The 13935-nt window shown below is 19.9% G+C and overlaps 1 long non-coding RNA gene across 1 annotated transcript; it reads left to right on the top strand.

Moving 5' to 3' along the window:
* Nucleotides 1–5490: 5490 nt before the first annotated feature.
* LOC128965155 (uncharacterized) lies at nucleotides 5491–6076 on the top strand. The gene is made up of 3 exons (XR_008484683.1): nucleotides 5491–5553; nucleotides 5732–5812; nucleotides 5911–6076. It is a non-coding gene; the product is annotated as an uncharacterized LOC128965155 (long non-coding RNA).
* Nucleotides 6077–13935: the final 7859 nt, after the last annotated feature.

Below are 13935 nucleotides of genomic sequence, written 5' to 3'. Positions count from 1 at the left end.
TAGTTATTGATTGTAGTAAATCATTGGCCAAATAATTATTAATKKGATGTAATTATTAAAAAATCCTAAAAAATACAGTAAAAATTTATTAAACAAAAAAAATTTAGTTAAACATTATATTATTATTATTATTTACTTAAACTACTATTAAATTATTTTTATGAATTAAAATCTCTAAATATCTCATTATATATATATATAAAAGTAATTATCATTTATTTTACAACAATTATATCATTTATAATACTTAATATGTGTGTAAATAATATATTTAATTATCACTTGAATAATGTAAACGACAAAAAAAACAAAATATTTTTTTGTGTAAATTTTTTTCTCGGTTTTAATTCMGAAAAATATATATTTATTTTAAGTTAAAATTTAAAAAAAAACAAAAAATATATTTTTCCGACAAACGGGTGAATCAAATGCTAATTTTATTAAACYATTTATTATTAGTTGGTTTGGATTAAAGCCAACAACAAAAAAATGCGTTAAAAATATATATAAAATATTTTGTTAAAAAAATTTATGTATGTTTTCGGGTCTCAAATCTATATTAAAATATTTTATATATAAATATATGTGAATTAGGGTTAAGACATAAAAAATAAATAACTAATAATAATAATAAACAACTAAACTATTTGTCAAAAAAATATWTAAAAATTTTTTATATAAAAAATATATAATATATTTTAAGATTTATTTTTTTATTGTTATTTTAAGTTTAATATAATAATAATAATAATAAATGTTTTTTAAAACCAATTATTTATGCAATGATATTATAAATACATATAAATAATATATAKATATTTATTTAATAAWTTTTTTAAAAAAATATATAATTTTAGTTATTTYATTAATWATATAATATAAAAAAATTAGTTAAAAATTTTTTAAAGTAAATTGATATCATAAAACTTACCAAGATAATTTGTGATAGATAATTATTTACATAGTTAATTAATTAAWTAAATAATAATAATAATTTTTAACAAAAATAAATAATAGCGACTAGTAACACATATATTTTAATTTTTTTATAATTGATAAAATTAYCTAAAAAWATTTAAATTTATTTTTTTAAAAATGATATGCTTATATATATATGATTGTTTTTAAATAAAATTAGCTAGTTTATAAAAATTGATAATTGTTTTATTTTTTAAAATATTGATATTATTTTTAATAATTTTTTTTATTAATCATATGTTTTCAAAATGTGTTTGTACCAAAATATTAAATAAATAAAAAATACAAACACACTCGTTATAGTATACATGTTCAAAAATAAAATAAAATAATAAGTTAAAAATTATAATATGAAGCTAGTTGATAAAAAAATAAAGTATTTATTATAATTAGTTTTAATTATTATGAAAATTATTTTTGTATTATTTTAATTTATTTATTTATGATTAAAAATAATTGTTTTATATAACTAAGTAAACCTGTATATATATATATTTTGGGTTTGTCACTTGTTTGTTTTTGTGTATCATAATCGATGTTCATAAATAACGTTTGTCTATTAAATTTTTGAATACCATTTAAATACAGTTTTTTTATTGTAAAACAATTAAATAAATTAGTTTAATTTAGCTTTAAATTCAACTAAAATTTAATAATATTAAATAATATTAAATTAAATATAAAAATATATATTTAAAAAAAATTGCTAACATTTTAACAGTTAATTTATTATAAGTTAAAATATGTATAAATGTTATGTCATTCTAATGAATTACAAAGTTATTTAAGAGTTAAATAGTATTAATCTTTTTTTTAAAAAAAAATAATAATAAAGTTTTGTATTTTTAGGAAATCCTTAAAATAAATTTTTGTAAGGATGTATATTTATCAATATTTAAAACACTCACACATATATACACACATACATTAACATACACAAACATACACACACATACACACACACATACACAAACATACACACACATACACAAACACATACACACACATACACACACATACACACACATACACACACATACACACACATACACACACATACACACACATACACACACATACACACACATACACACACATACACACACATACACACACATACACACACACATACACACACACACACACACACACACATACACACACACACATACACACACACACATACACACACACATACACACATACACACACATACACACACATACATACACATACACACACATACACACACATACACACACATACACACACATACACACACATACACACACATACACACACACATACACACACATACACACACACATACACACACACATACACACACATACACACACATACACACACATACACACACATACACACACATACACACACATACACACACATACTCTCACGTAAACTACATTTATATAATACATTATAATTAATAATAATAATAATATTATAACAAAATTAGTGGAAATTGTTGTTGTTGTTGAAAAAAGGGGTAAAAATCTATTATATAATAAAACTTATATTAAAAAAAAATTTACAGGATTTAAGTTTTTTTTATTTAATCTGATATAATTTTTTTTATGTCAATAATTTGACAAAAATTTCCTTGAAACAATTTCTATATAAAAAAACTAAAAAAAAATAATTTTTTATTAGTTAGTTTTTAGACTAAGTGAGTAATCTAGACAATAATAATTTTTTTTAAATTTTTTTTGTTAAAAATTAAAATCACAACAACAACAATGTCAAACAAATTAATTACACTATTGCTTAATGTATTGGCACTGGTAGTTTTAGCCATACTGTCCCATCATGGATGCGAGGCTGGATTTTTTCGACACAAAGTGTACGTAATTATATATATATATATTTTTAAAAAATAAAATAATAATCAAAAAAAATTACATTATATTTATATAATTTTTTTTCTAATAATTAATTTTTTAATTAATTAATTAATTTTCTATTATAGAATCTACCCTGTCTATCCAGTTTATAAATACAAAACATTTTATCCAATCTATCGTAAATGGTAAATGCTATTGTTGGCACCCCCACCCCACCCCCATTGGCTATTATGGTTGGTTAGACCTGGATCATATATATATATATATATATAATTTTGTTATTGATAAAAATATGCCTAATTAATTAATTATTTCAAAAAAAATAATTAATAATAAAATAGCTTAAAATAAAACACTAAATTATTTATTATTATAAAAAAAATATTTTCAAAAAATTATTCACTTATTTAATTTTAGTTTATTATTATTAAAATATAGAAACTTAAATAAAATTTATAATAACTAATTGCAAACTAATTTTTTTTAAAAAAATAAAATATTTAAACATGTAATAATAAATGTTTGTTTGTATTGAGAAAAATAAAATTATCTATAAATTAAACTTAAAGTGACAAAATTAAAAAAAACTAATAATAATATTACTAATTAATATCCGGTAAAAATTTTTAGTATAAATATCAAGATATCATTATTAAACATATTATAATTGCTTTTAAAAAAAAATTTAAATAAAACTTATTTTTATAATAAACAACAAAATAAATAATTAAATAATAATGTTTTCTAAACAATCTACAATAATGTTGATGATTATGCTAATGATCATGGTAATTTTTATGTTTGCCACCGAAACTAGTGCTGGCGGTTATTACGGTAATTATTATCCGCAAAAACATTATTACCCGGTAGTACCCGTCAAAAAAGTGGTCATGTAAGTTTATATATATATACTAATATATATATATATATATATATATATATTGATAATTATTTAAAAAAAATATTATTTAAATTTCAACATTTATTTTTAATATAAAAAAAATATTTATATAATTTTTGTTTATTAAAAAAATAAAATTAATTAAAATAGCATCAAAAAAGTTCCCGTCTATCATACTATTTATAAGCAACCAATTTATAAAAAAGGATGGTGGTAATTTTGGGATCCGCTAAAAAATTAATTTTTAATAATAATAAAATTATTAAAAATTTTATTATCTATTTATAATTTTTTTTAAATATTATTATTATTATTGTTATATTTTTAAGTCAATCATTGATTAACTGTATAACTATTTTTTGAATAATTTAAACAAATAAAGTAATAATAATAAATAAATAAATAACTAATTTTATATAATATGAAAAAATATAAATTCAATTTTAATTTATTAAAAGTAAATAAATTTGTGTTTATTATAGTTATTTTTATTATAGTATTATATAATATATTTAATGTCTAATATATAAAATGTTAAAATAAATTATCATATGTTTCTAATTATTTAAATTAAAATATATAATTTTTTTGTTGTTAATATTATTAAATAAAATATTTTAATTGTTTATTTGTAGGATTTATATGAAAAAGTTTATATACTGTTTAAATTTAATATTTAATATTTATTAATTATTAAAAATTAATTGATTAATAAATATTTTATAAGTATATAAATAGTAAATAAAAACAATTATTTTCAAATCAATATATTATTAATGCAAATATAAATAGTTTTATTTTTCAATATAAACTTAGTTTAAGTCAATCCACACACATATCAAAAAATAATATTAATTTTAGACATATTTGCTAATTATCTGATAAATAAAATTATAATATATTTGTATAAATTAAAATTATTATTTATATTTAATGAGCAATTATTTATAACTTTATATTATATTAACATTGTTTTTATTATTATTAAAATATTAGTTTTCCTTAAAATCAATAACAACAACAATATTAATATAAATACTATTTATATAAATCCTGGAAAAATAACTATTTACTAATAAAAATATATCTTTTAAATAAATAATTTAAAACTTATTAATTATTTATTTTTAGTATTATTAAAATAGTTTGTTACAATTGATTTAAATATATATAAAATAAATTATTTATTAATATCTGAAAATTCAATCTAAAATTTATATTTGATATTTTATGAAAACTTATTTATTTATTTTTTGTTGCATTTAATTGATAAAATAGTTTTTACTGTTAATATATATATATATATATATAAAAATAATGATTTTATAAGTAAAAAATATTTTTTTTTATTATTAATAAACTAATTTAATATTAATTATAACAAATTAAAATCTAAATAAAATAAAAAGTAAAATAAAAAATAGAAAAAATAATTGTTTATAACATTTTCAATAAGGATATTATTTATTATTAATAATAACAATAATAATAATAATAATAATAATAATAATAATAATAATAATAATAATAACAATTATAATTAAAAATACAATTAATACTAAAAAAAATTTAAAAAAACAAACAAAACAAAAAAAAATAGATCCTATTTTCAATTAACTATATAAACCACTAGAAATTAATTTTCAATAACACAAACAAAATTGTTTAATTAATTATTAAATTTAATTATTACTGTTATTAACTAATATTAATAATAATAATAATGTATCGTTTGATTACATTGATTGTTGCCACACTTATAGTGGCCATACTATTGACCATACAATCAGCAAACGCTGGATTTATTAAGTAATTTAATATAAAAATTAATAAAAAAATAATAAATTTTTAAATCTATTAATATATATATATATACTTAAACTAACTAATTATTTTTTAAAATTTTGATTAACAATTTTAAAAAAAATTATTTGTAATTTAATTTTATGTAAAAATTATTTTATTTTTTTTTTGGGTAAAAATAAAGGTATGGCGGTTACGGTGGTTATGGCGGTTATGGAGGATATGGTGGCGGTTATGGTGGAGGCTATGGTCTAGGCTATGGCCGGTTAGTATTATAAATATTATATAAATACTACAAATAAAAATTTTATTAGCTAGCTAAATTTTTTTATTATTATTATATTTTTATTAATTATGTTTTAGTGGATATGGTTATGGATTTTATGGTTAAATATTAAAATGTGTGGACATCTAATGGCCCACATTTTACCCCCCGGCCCCACCCCCCTAATTACTACCATATGGCTTAATTTAATTGATAATATTTTGATATATAAGGCTAAATAAATTTTAATTAATTTAATCAAAAACAAAAAATGTTATTTATTTTTTAATTTTAATATAAATATATATATATATATATTAATTATAAATTTGTTAATTTATCAAAATTTATTTATTTTTGTTAATATATTTTTATAAAAAATATATTGTATTTGTTTTTTCAAAATAAATTATTATTAATTAATTTTATTAATAATCAATAATTTATAATTATTATATATATTTATATTTACAGTAAATATATTTAGGAAATACTAATTAAATAAATTAAAATAAAAATTATGATTTTAAAAGTTATTATTAGCTTTTGTTTATATTAATTAATTTATACATTAATTATATGATATATTTAAATATATATTGTATATATATTTCATATATATATAAACTTATAATCAAATATATATTAATATATATCTATTATTTAGATACCTGTTTACTTATATACTTTAAATAAATAATCTGTTCTGCTATTAATATATATATATTAATATATAAAGTATTATAATTTTCAATAATAAATATCTACTAATCTTTTTGTAGTTGTAATCTTAATATTTATTATAAATTAAAATCTAATAAACAAAATTATAAAAACAACAACAATTTAAGTGATTAACATTATATATACAATATATTTAATAATACAGTATATAAATAGCAAGTATTTGTTTAAATATATTTTTAAAAAAATAAAATAAATTTTTTCAACTAAATAATTAATTCAAATAATACTAGATTATTATTATTAAAAAATTAGTAAATTAGTTAAGAAAATAATAATTTATATATTAAATTAATTAAATTAATTATTATTATCGATTAGTTTATAACTTTTACAATGTCTACACCATTATCACCACCACTACTACCTATACCTATACCTATACCACTGTCTACAGTGACAGCGATAACAACCAAACAAATCGTTGACCAGTTATCCAGTGAACTCATGTGCGGTATATGTCTGGAAGTGGTCAACATTAGCGAACCGGTAGTAACCAAGTGTTGCCGTCGACTGTATTGTCGTCCATGTATTCACCGATGGCTTACAGGCAATACAGGTGCTGGTGGTAATGGTAGACAACCTTCTAGTAGATGTCCATTGGATAGACGGCCGCTAACTGTCCAACAGTTACGACGGCCACCGCTGGCCATCACTAATATGCTAACAGTGGTCAACAATTACCGAAAACAGCAACTAATACAACAAATAATCATCGATTGCCGTAAATATGTTTATAAACCTTATATATTCTGTATATATATATATATATATATATATAGAGTATAATAAATTAAAATATCTAAAAAAATATTAGTATTCAACAGTAAATCTTAAATAGTAAAAATTAAAAAATAATTTAATTAAATAAATATATTTTTTAATATTATTATTTTTATTATGAATTAACATAACTTAAACAATATATAAGTTAAATGTTTTTTAAAAAAAAATTATTTATCAATTATAAAGCAAAAATTATATATTTATTAAAAATTTATTATTATTTTTTTATATAGTAATATAATGAGTAAAATATTAGTCTTAAAATAATAACTGTATTCAGGGTATAATATATTAGTAATTTATTGACAACTAAACTGTGAATATATTTTATTTTATTTTTTTTTGTTTAAAAAAACAAAACTCAATATTGAAATTATTTTTTCTGTTGTTGACTAATATAATGATTAATTTACAATTTTATTGAATAATGAATACTATATAAAAATTTTATTTTAATTATTAATATATTTTTTGTTTATTTTCACTATATATATACTGTATATGAAAATCAAATTTGACTCATAATTTTAATTAAGTTAATATAAAATACTATATATATATATAAACTAATAGTTGATAAAAAAAATTGTTAATAAATAATTATTTTCCACATAAAATCACTAAATTTTAATAATAGTTTCTAGAATTTACTAAACAATTTGCAAAATAATATATATATATAATTCAAAAAAAAAAAAAAACTATTTAAAGGCTTGATATTGAAACCAATTTTGTTTCATTAAATTATTTATTTTTTTTGGTTTCTTTCAGTTTTTTTTTTGTTACTAATATAAAATTTATTATAAATTTTGTAAATTAAATCAATAGAATAGTTATAATAAGTAATATATAAAAACATATTTTATGTTGTTGTCTATAATATAATAATAATTTTTTTTAATTTTTAGCTATAATGTTTGCACCCATACTTATTGATCAGTTAATCGGCGATGAGGTGGACAGTCAGATAAAATGTTTGGTTAAATGTGGTGCCAATGATAGCCATATGCTTGTCGGCGCCTCCAAACTGTCCACTTGCTGTGGATTACGTATTTGTTTTGCCTGTTGGACACTGGCCTCTGGAACTAACTGTCCCATCTGTAAGGCTACTGATTACGGTTGGACAGTAATGCCCGGACTGCAGGCAATAATAGATGAACTCATGATTCGGTGCTCAAACAGCACCTGTAATCAAGTGATTCAAGTAAAAGATTTGGCTAAACATTTCACAGACAACTGTCCGCCGGCTATACAGCAGCAGCAACAACAACAACAACGACCACTTTATGAATGTCGTGAATGTTCGGCCAAAATCAATGGCAATACTGGAGCCGGTAGTTTCAGTGATGGGCACAGTTGTCTGAAATTGATTAATAAAAAGATAGACAAACTTTTTTGATAATCAAATCAGACTCACTAAAGGCGTCAACACTATTGTCAGTCAGTCATATTGAAAAACTGATGAACATCTTGATGACTAACATACCTGAGCTCGGCTCACATATTCGCGGTTTAGATTCAATAGTTTTGTCGGTAAAGTTTGCTCAATTTGGTTGTCACTACCGATGATGATGATGATGATGACGGTACCGGTTCCGGTGCATCCGTTTTAACTACCAGTGCAAACGTTTAAACAAAGTTATAGCGAAAGATGGGAGATGGGTCATTTAGTGAATGGGTTAGTAGTAATTAATTATACAGTATGTATAAAAAAAAATTATACAATATATATACTATATATAATTTTTTTTTTATCAATCTTGCTTTTTAATTAACTTTTTTTTTTATTTAAAAAAATTTAAACATTTATTTTTATAGTTTGGATACAATGTTATTGGTTGGCTTTAATTTGGATTTCTATTATTGATTAATATGTTTGATTAGTTTGATTAACCCCTCCCCCCTCCCCGCCTCTCTTCCCCCATCCGATAACCCTACCTTACAATTGATGTATTAATTTTATATATGATATGATAATGATCTAAATATATGTTTATTTATTATAAATTTTATCAAAATTAATTAAATAAAATTTACAAATTGATTTATTTAAAATTATTTATTTTATTTTTAAAAAAAAATAAATTTCTGCCATTTTGATTAAAATTGTTATATTTTTTATTATTATTATTACAAAATTAATTATTATAGATTAACTAATTTTTTTTGAATCATTAAGTTGAATAATTAAATTAAACAATTTTTTAGATAAAATATAAAATAGTAGTTTTTTAACAATTATAAATTCTAGTTTAATTTATAGATAATTATACATTTTTAATGATTTTTATTAATTCATATATTATTATTAAATTTTACTAAAAATAATTATTTCAATAACTTTATTAAAAAAAATAAAAATATGATCTATTAATGAATAAAATAATAGATAAAAATAATATTATTTTTTTGCATAAAATATTGTACATTAATACATATATAATTATAATCTAATATATTATTAGAAATTTATTTTATATATTGTTATTCAATTATATTTTCTATAATATTATTATAAATAAAATTATTCAAAAATTTACAATTAAATTATTATTATTTTTCTGCATTTTATTGTAAACATAAATAATGATAACTTTCGTTATTATTATTATTGATTAACTAATAATTTTATTTTGAATCAATAAAGTTATTTATATAATACTAAATTTATTTTATTTATTATATTTATTTTTTGATAAAATATTAAACATTAAGTTTTTTTATATAAAGTATTTTATAATAATAATAATAATAATAATAATAAATTCTAGTTTTTAGTTTCCAAATAATTATAAATAAATAAATATATTTAATATGATTTTATTAATTCATATGTTTTAATTATTTATTTATAAATTATAATTATAATTACATTAAAATAATTAATTAATAACTTAAATATTAATGAATCAAATAATTGAAAAAACAATTAATTTTGGTATAAAATATTGTATATTAATATCAAATTATAGCGATTATATCAATACTAATACTTTTAACAATAATAATAATAATAATAATTATTATTATAATTATTTAAATCATATACCAGTTGGACGTCTAGTATCCATAATTATAGTCGATACAATACAACTCCTATATATTATACGCTATCTACTATCAGCACTGGTAGATAATCAATGGATGCGCCAACTAGTAGGCGATCCACTCTATCAGATATAGTTGCCGGAAACATTTGGCTCGTATATGTTAGCCGATTGTGCAGTGGTTATGCTACTAATCTATCTGACCATCCAATATCAATACACCCGACACCAGTTGCCCATACTAGACTATCTGGATCAATGGCAATACGGTAGACTGGCCCGATTGTTGCCCATGGATCGGGTAATACAAACACGATTGGCCTGGATATTCAAATGGTTAACCCGATTGCTACTAGACTATACCTATTGGTCATTGGTCATGGTATTCAATGTATATACCATGGGTTTAATGATGCTAGCTTATTTAGCTGGTGATTTTACTGGGCTAACTGTCCTATTGGGTACACTATCCACCATGGGATGGACCCTGGTAGCATTTAGTATACCATGTTTTGGTGTATTAATATGGTCGCTAATGTGCCTATATTTTCGTTATAAATATCGATCAATTAATCAACAATTGTACCGTGCTACTAAATTAAATAATAATAATAATAATCAGCATGATAAATTTAGTATAATCAATTTATTAATCCTACATCATCACGATCTATCACGTAATGTACGGGATATTAATCGGACATTCAATTGGATACTATATATATATATATAATTTAAATATTTAAAAATTAATTGTTTAATTTTAATATGTATTTTTTTATATAAAAAACAATTTAAATTGTAATATCTAAAATAATTATTTAATTTTTAAAATTGCAAATAATATTTATTTATAAATTATGAAAAAACGATACAATTTTAATAACTAAAATATTATTATCATAAATAAACTCATATATGTATATATATATATATATATATATATCTCATTTAAATATTTAAAAACTAATACATTTAATATGTATTTTTTATATAAAAAAAACCTGAAAAAACAATTTAATTAGTAAATTAAAATTCAATTATCATATAATTATAGTGTATTATAATTTTTTTTAAAAAAAATAATAAAATCTAATAAAAACAATTTTTTTTCATATATCAATAATTAGTTAATTAATTCAATGATTTTATGTGTTTTGAATGCAATTAATTATTCAACAATTGATTCAATGATATTAGATTCGTCAACATTAGTAGTAGTATTCATGGATAGTGTGCGCAGATTAGTCATATCAATGCCGGATAGACTATCTTTAATCGATGGCAAACTAATATTCAATATGTTATACAATTGTTCAAAATGTTGGGACAATATTCGTATATTTTTATACATTGATTTCATACTAGTAATCATTGTTTTGTTAGTCATATCCATTGTTGCCAATTGTTTTGTGATATTTTTTAGGCAATCGTTTTGCTCGTACGCCTCCACTTCCTCCTCATTTTCCTCACTAGGATTGCCAGCTGTTGTTTGCCGTTGAACAATATCGTGTTCAGCGCCACATTTGTTACACGTGTTAACTGGTTTTCGACTACAGCTTATAATGTGATTCAAATGCTCGCCGATTAAGCCCACGTGTGTACAGTCACGACCATTATAGACACATTTAACACGAATTTTATAGTCAACTAATTGTTTGATAAATGGAGGCATTTCCGTAACATATGGTTTATCTGACAATTCAAACGAACAAATCGGACAAACAATGCACTGGACATTGTTTGCGGTCATCCTATCGTCAGCAGCCGCTATATCGTAACATTGTCCGCATATGACTCGACCGCAACATTTGGACAGCTGGGCACCGTTGACTATAATATGATCGCCCAATGGACAGGTGATAAGCGCTTTGACTTTGTTATCAATGTCTCCATTAATAATCAGCGATGTGTGGACTCTATTCATATTATTACTATTAACTATACAATTATTTAGCGACAAAAAAATAATTAATTAACAATTTATAATATATGATAATAATGCATAAAATGCAAAAAATATACACAAAAAAAAAATATTATTTTTAGTTTGTTTTTTATAAGAAATAAATTTATTTAAAAAACAAATTAACTAATTATTATTATTTTTAATAAATCAAATCAAACCAAACAGTTTGAGAGCTAATGAGCTACTGGTCTATAAAATATTAATTTTTTTTATTAGTAACTAAAAAAATTTAATTAAATTTTTCAAATAGTTTAGTCACAAGTTGTGTGCTTTATATGACTTATGACTAGTAAATGAATTTTTTTTTTGAAAATATTAGTTATAAGTTTTTAATATTTTAATTTTTTTTATAGAAATTCTAGATTTAATTTTATACAAAATAAACTATCTATATATGTATATAATAAATTTGTTTATTTAATAATAGAAATAACTTTTAAAAAAAATATTTATTAGCCAAAAAAACTTATTAAACTATTTAGAAACTAATTGTTTAATTTGTGATAAAATTTTTTTTTGTTGTTTGAAATACAAAAATTCAATTTTAATTTCCAAATAGTTTAGTCAAAAGCTATGTTATATATGACTTATGAGTGATTTAATGACTAATTAATGATTTTTTTTAAACATTAGTAATAAGTATTTAATAAATGATTTTTTTATAAATAAAATTTTTAGAAAATTCTAGATTTTATTTTCAACAATAAACTATGCGTATAAAATAAACTAAATTTTTATAATACAATTATATACATGTATATTTATTATATAAATAAATATATATATATATAATATAATTATATTTTTTTTTGAATAAAAATCTAAATATAATATTACAGTATATTATTTTATTATAATTGTCTTATATATTTTGTTTGTTCAAAATTTTATTTTTTTTTAAAAAATAATTTATTAGAAATTATATATATAAATATATATTAAATAATTTTATATACCATTAAATTTTTGTCGCTGTTGTTGCTGTTGTAGTTTAGTTTGATGTTTGTTGAGCACAGTTAGCAAATTAATTATAGCCAATGATGGTTTGCGTAACTGTTGGACAGTTAGCGGCCGTCTATCCAATGGACACCTACTTATATGTCCAACACTACTACTACTACCGGCGCCGGTATTGTTAAGCCATTGTTCAATACAACGGCGACAATACAGTCGGCGACAGCACTGAGTAACTACCGGTTCGCTGACCACTGCCAGACATATACCGCATTCAAGTTCACTAATCAAGTCGGCTATCGGTAGTCTATTACTGTTGTTGTAGTTGTTTTTGGCCGACATTTAGTGGTCAACGAAAATAATAATAATAATAATAAATTTATTGTCTATTTTCCAAAAAAATAAATAAATAAATAATTTAAATAAAATTTTTATTTTTACTTAAATAACTTATTATAGATATTTTTTTTATAATTATTTTGTTGTTAATTTTTAACTATATATATATATCCTCTGTATATAATATACAGGTATTTTGTATTAATTAATAGATATTTATTTGATATGTTTGTCTAATCAATACATTATTATAATTTTTATTACTGGTCTATAAATTTTCTATA

Source organism: Oppia nitens, unplaced genomic scaffold, assembly GCF_028296485.1.
Source record: "Oppia nitens isolate AA-2021 unplaced genomic scaffold, nextdenovo-longstitch-racon4-pilon3 scaffold16_pilon_pilon_pilon, whole genome shotgun sequence".
NCBI lineage: Eukaryota > Metazoa > Arthropoda > Arachnida > Sarcoptiformes > Oppiidae > Oppia > Oppia nitens.
Note: the sequence above shows the minus strand (reverse complement) of the source record. Positions and strands in the feature narration are given on the sequence as shown.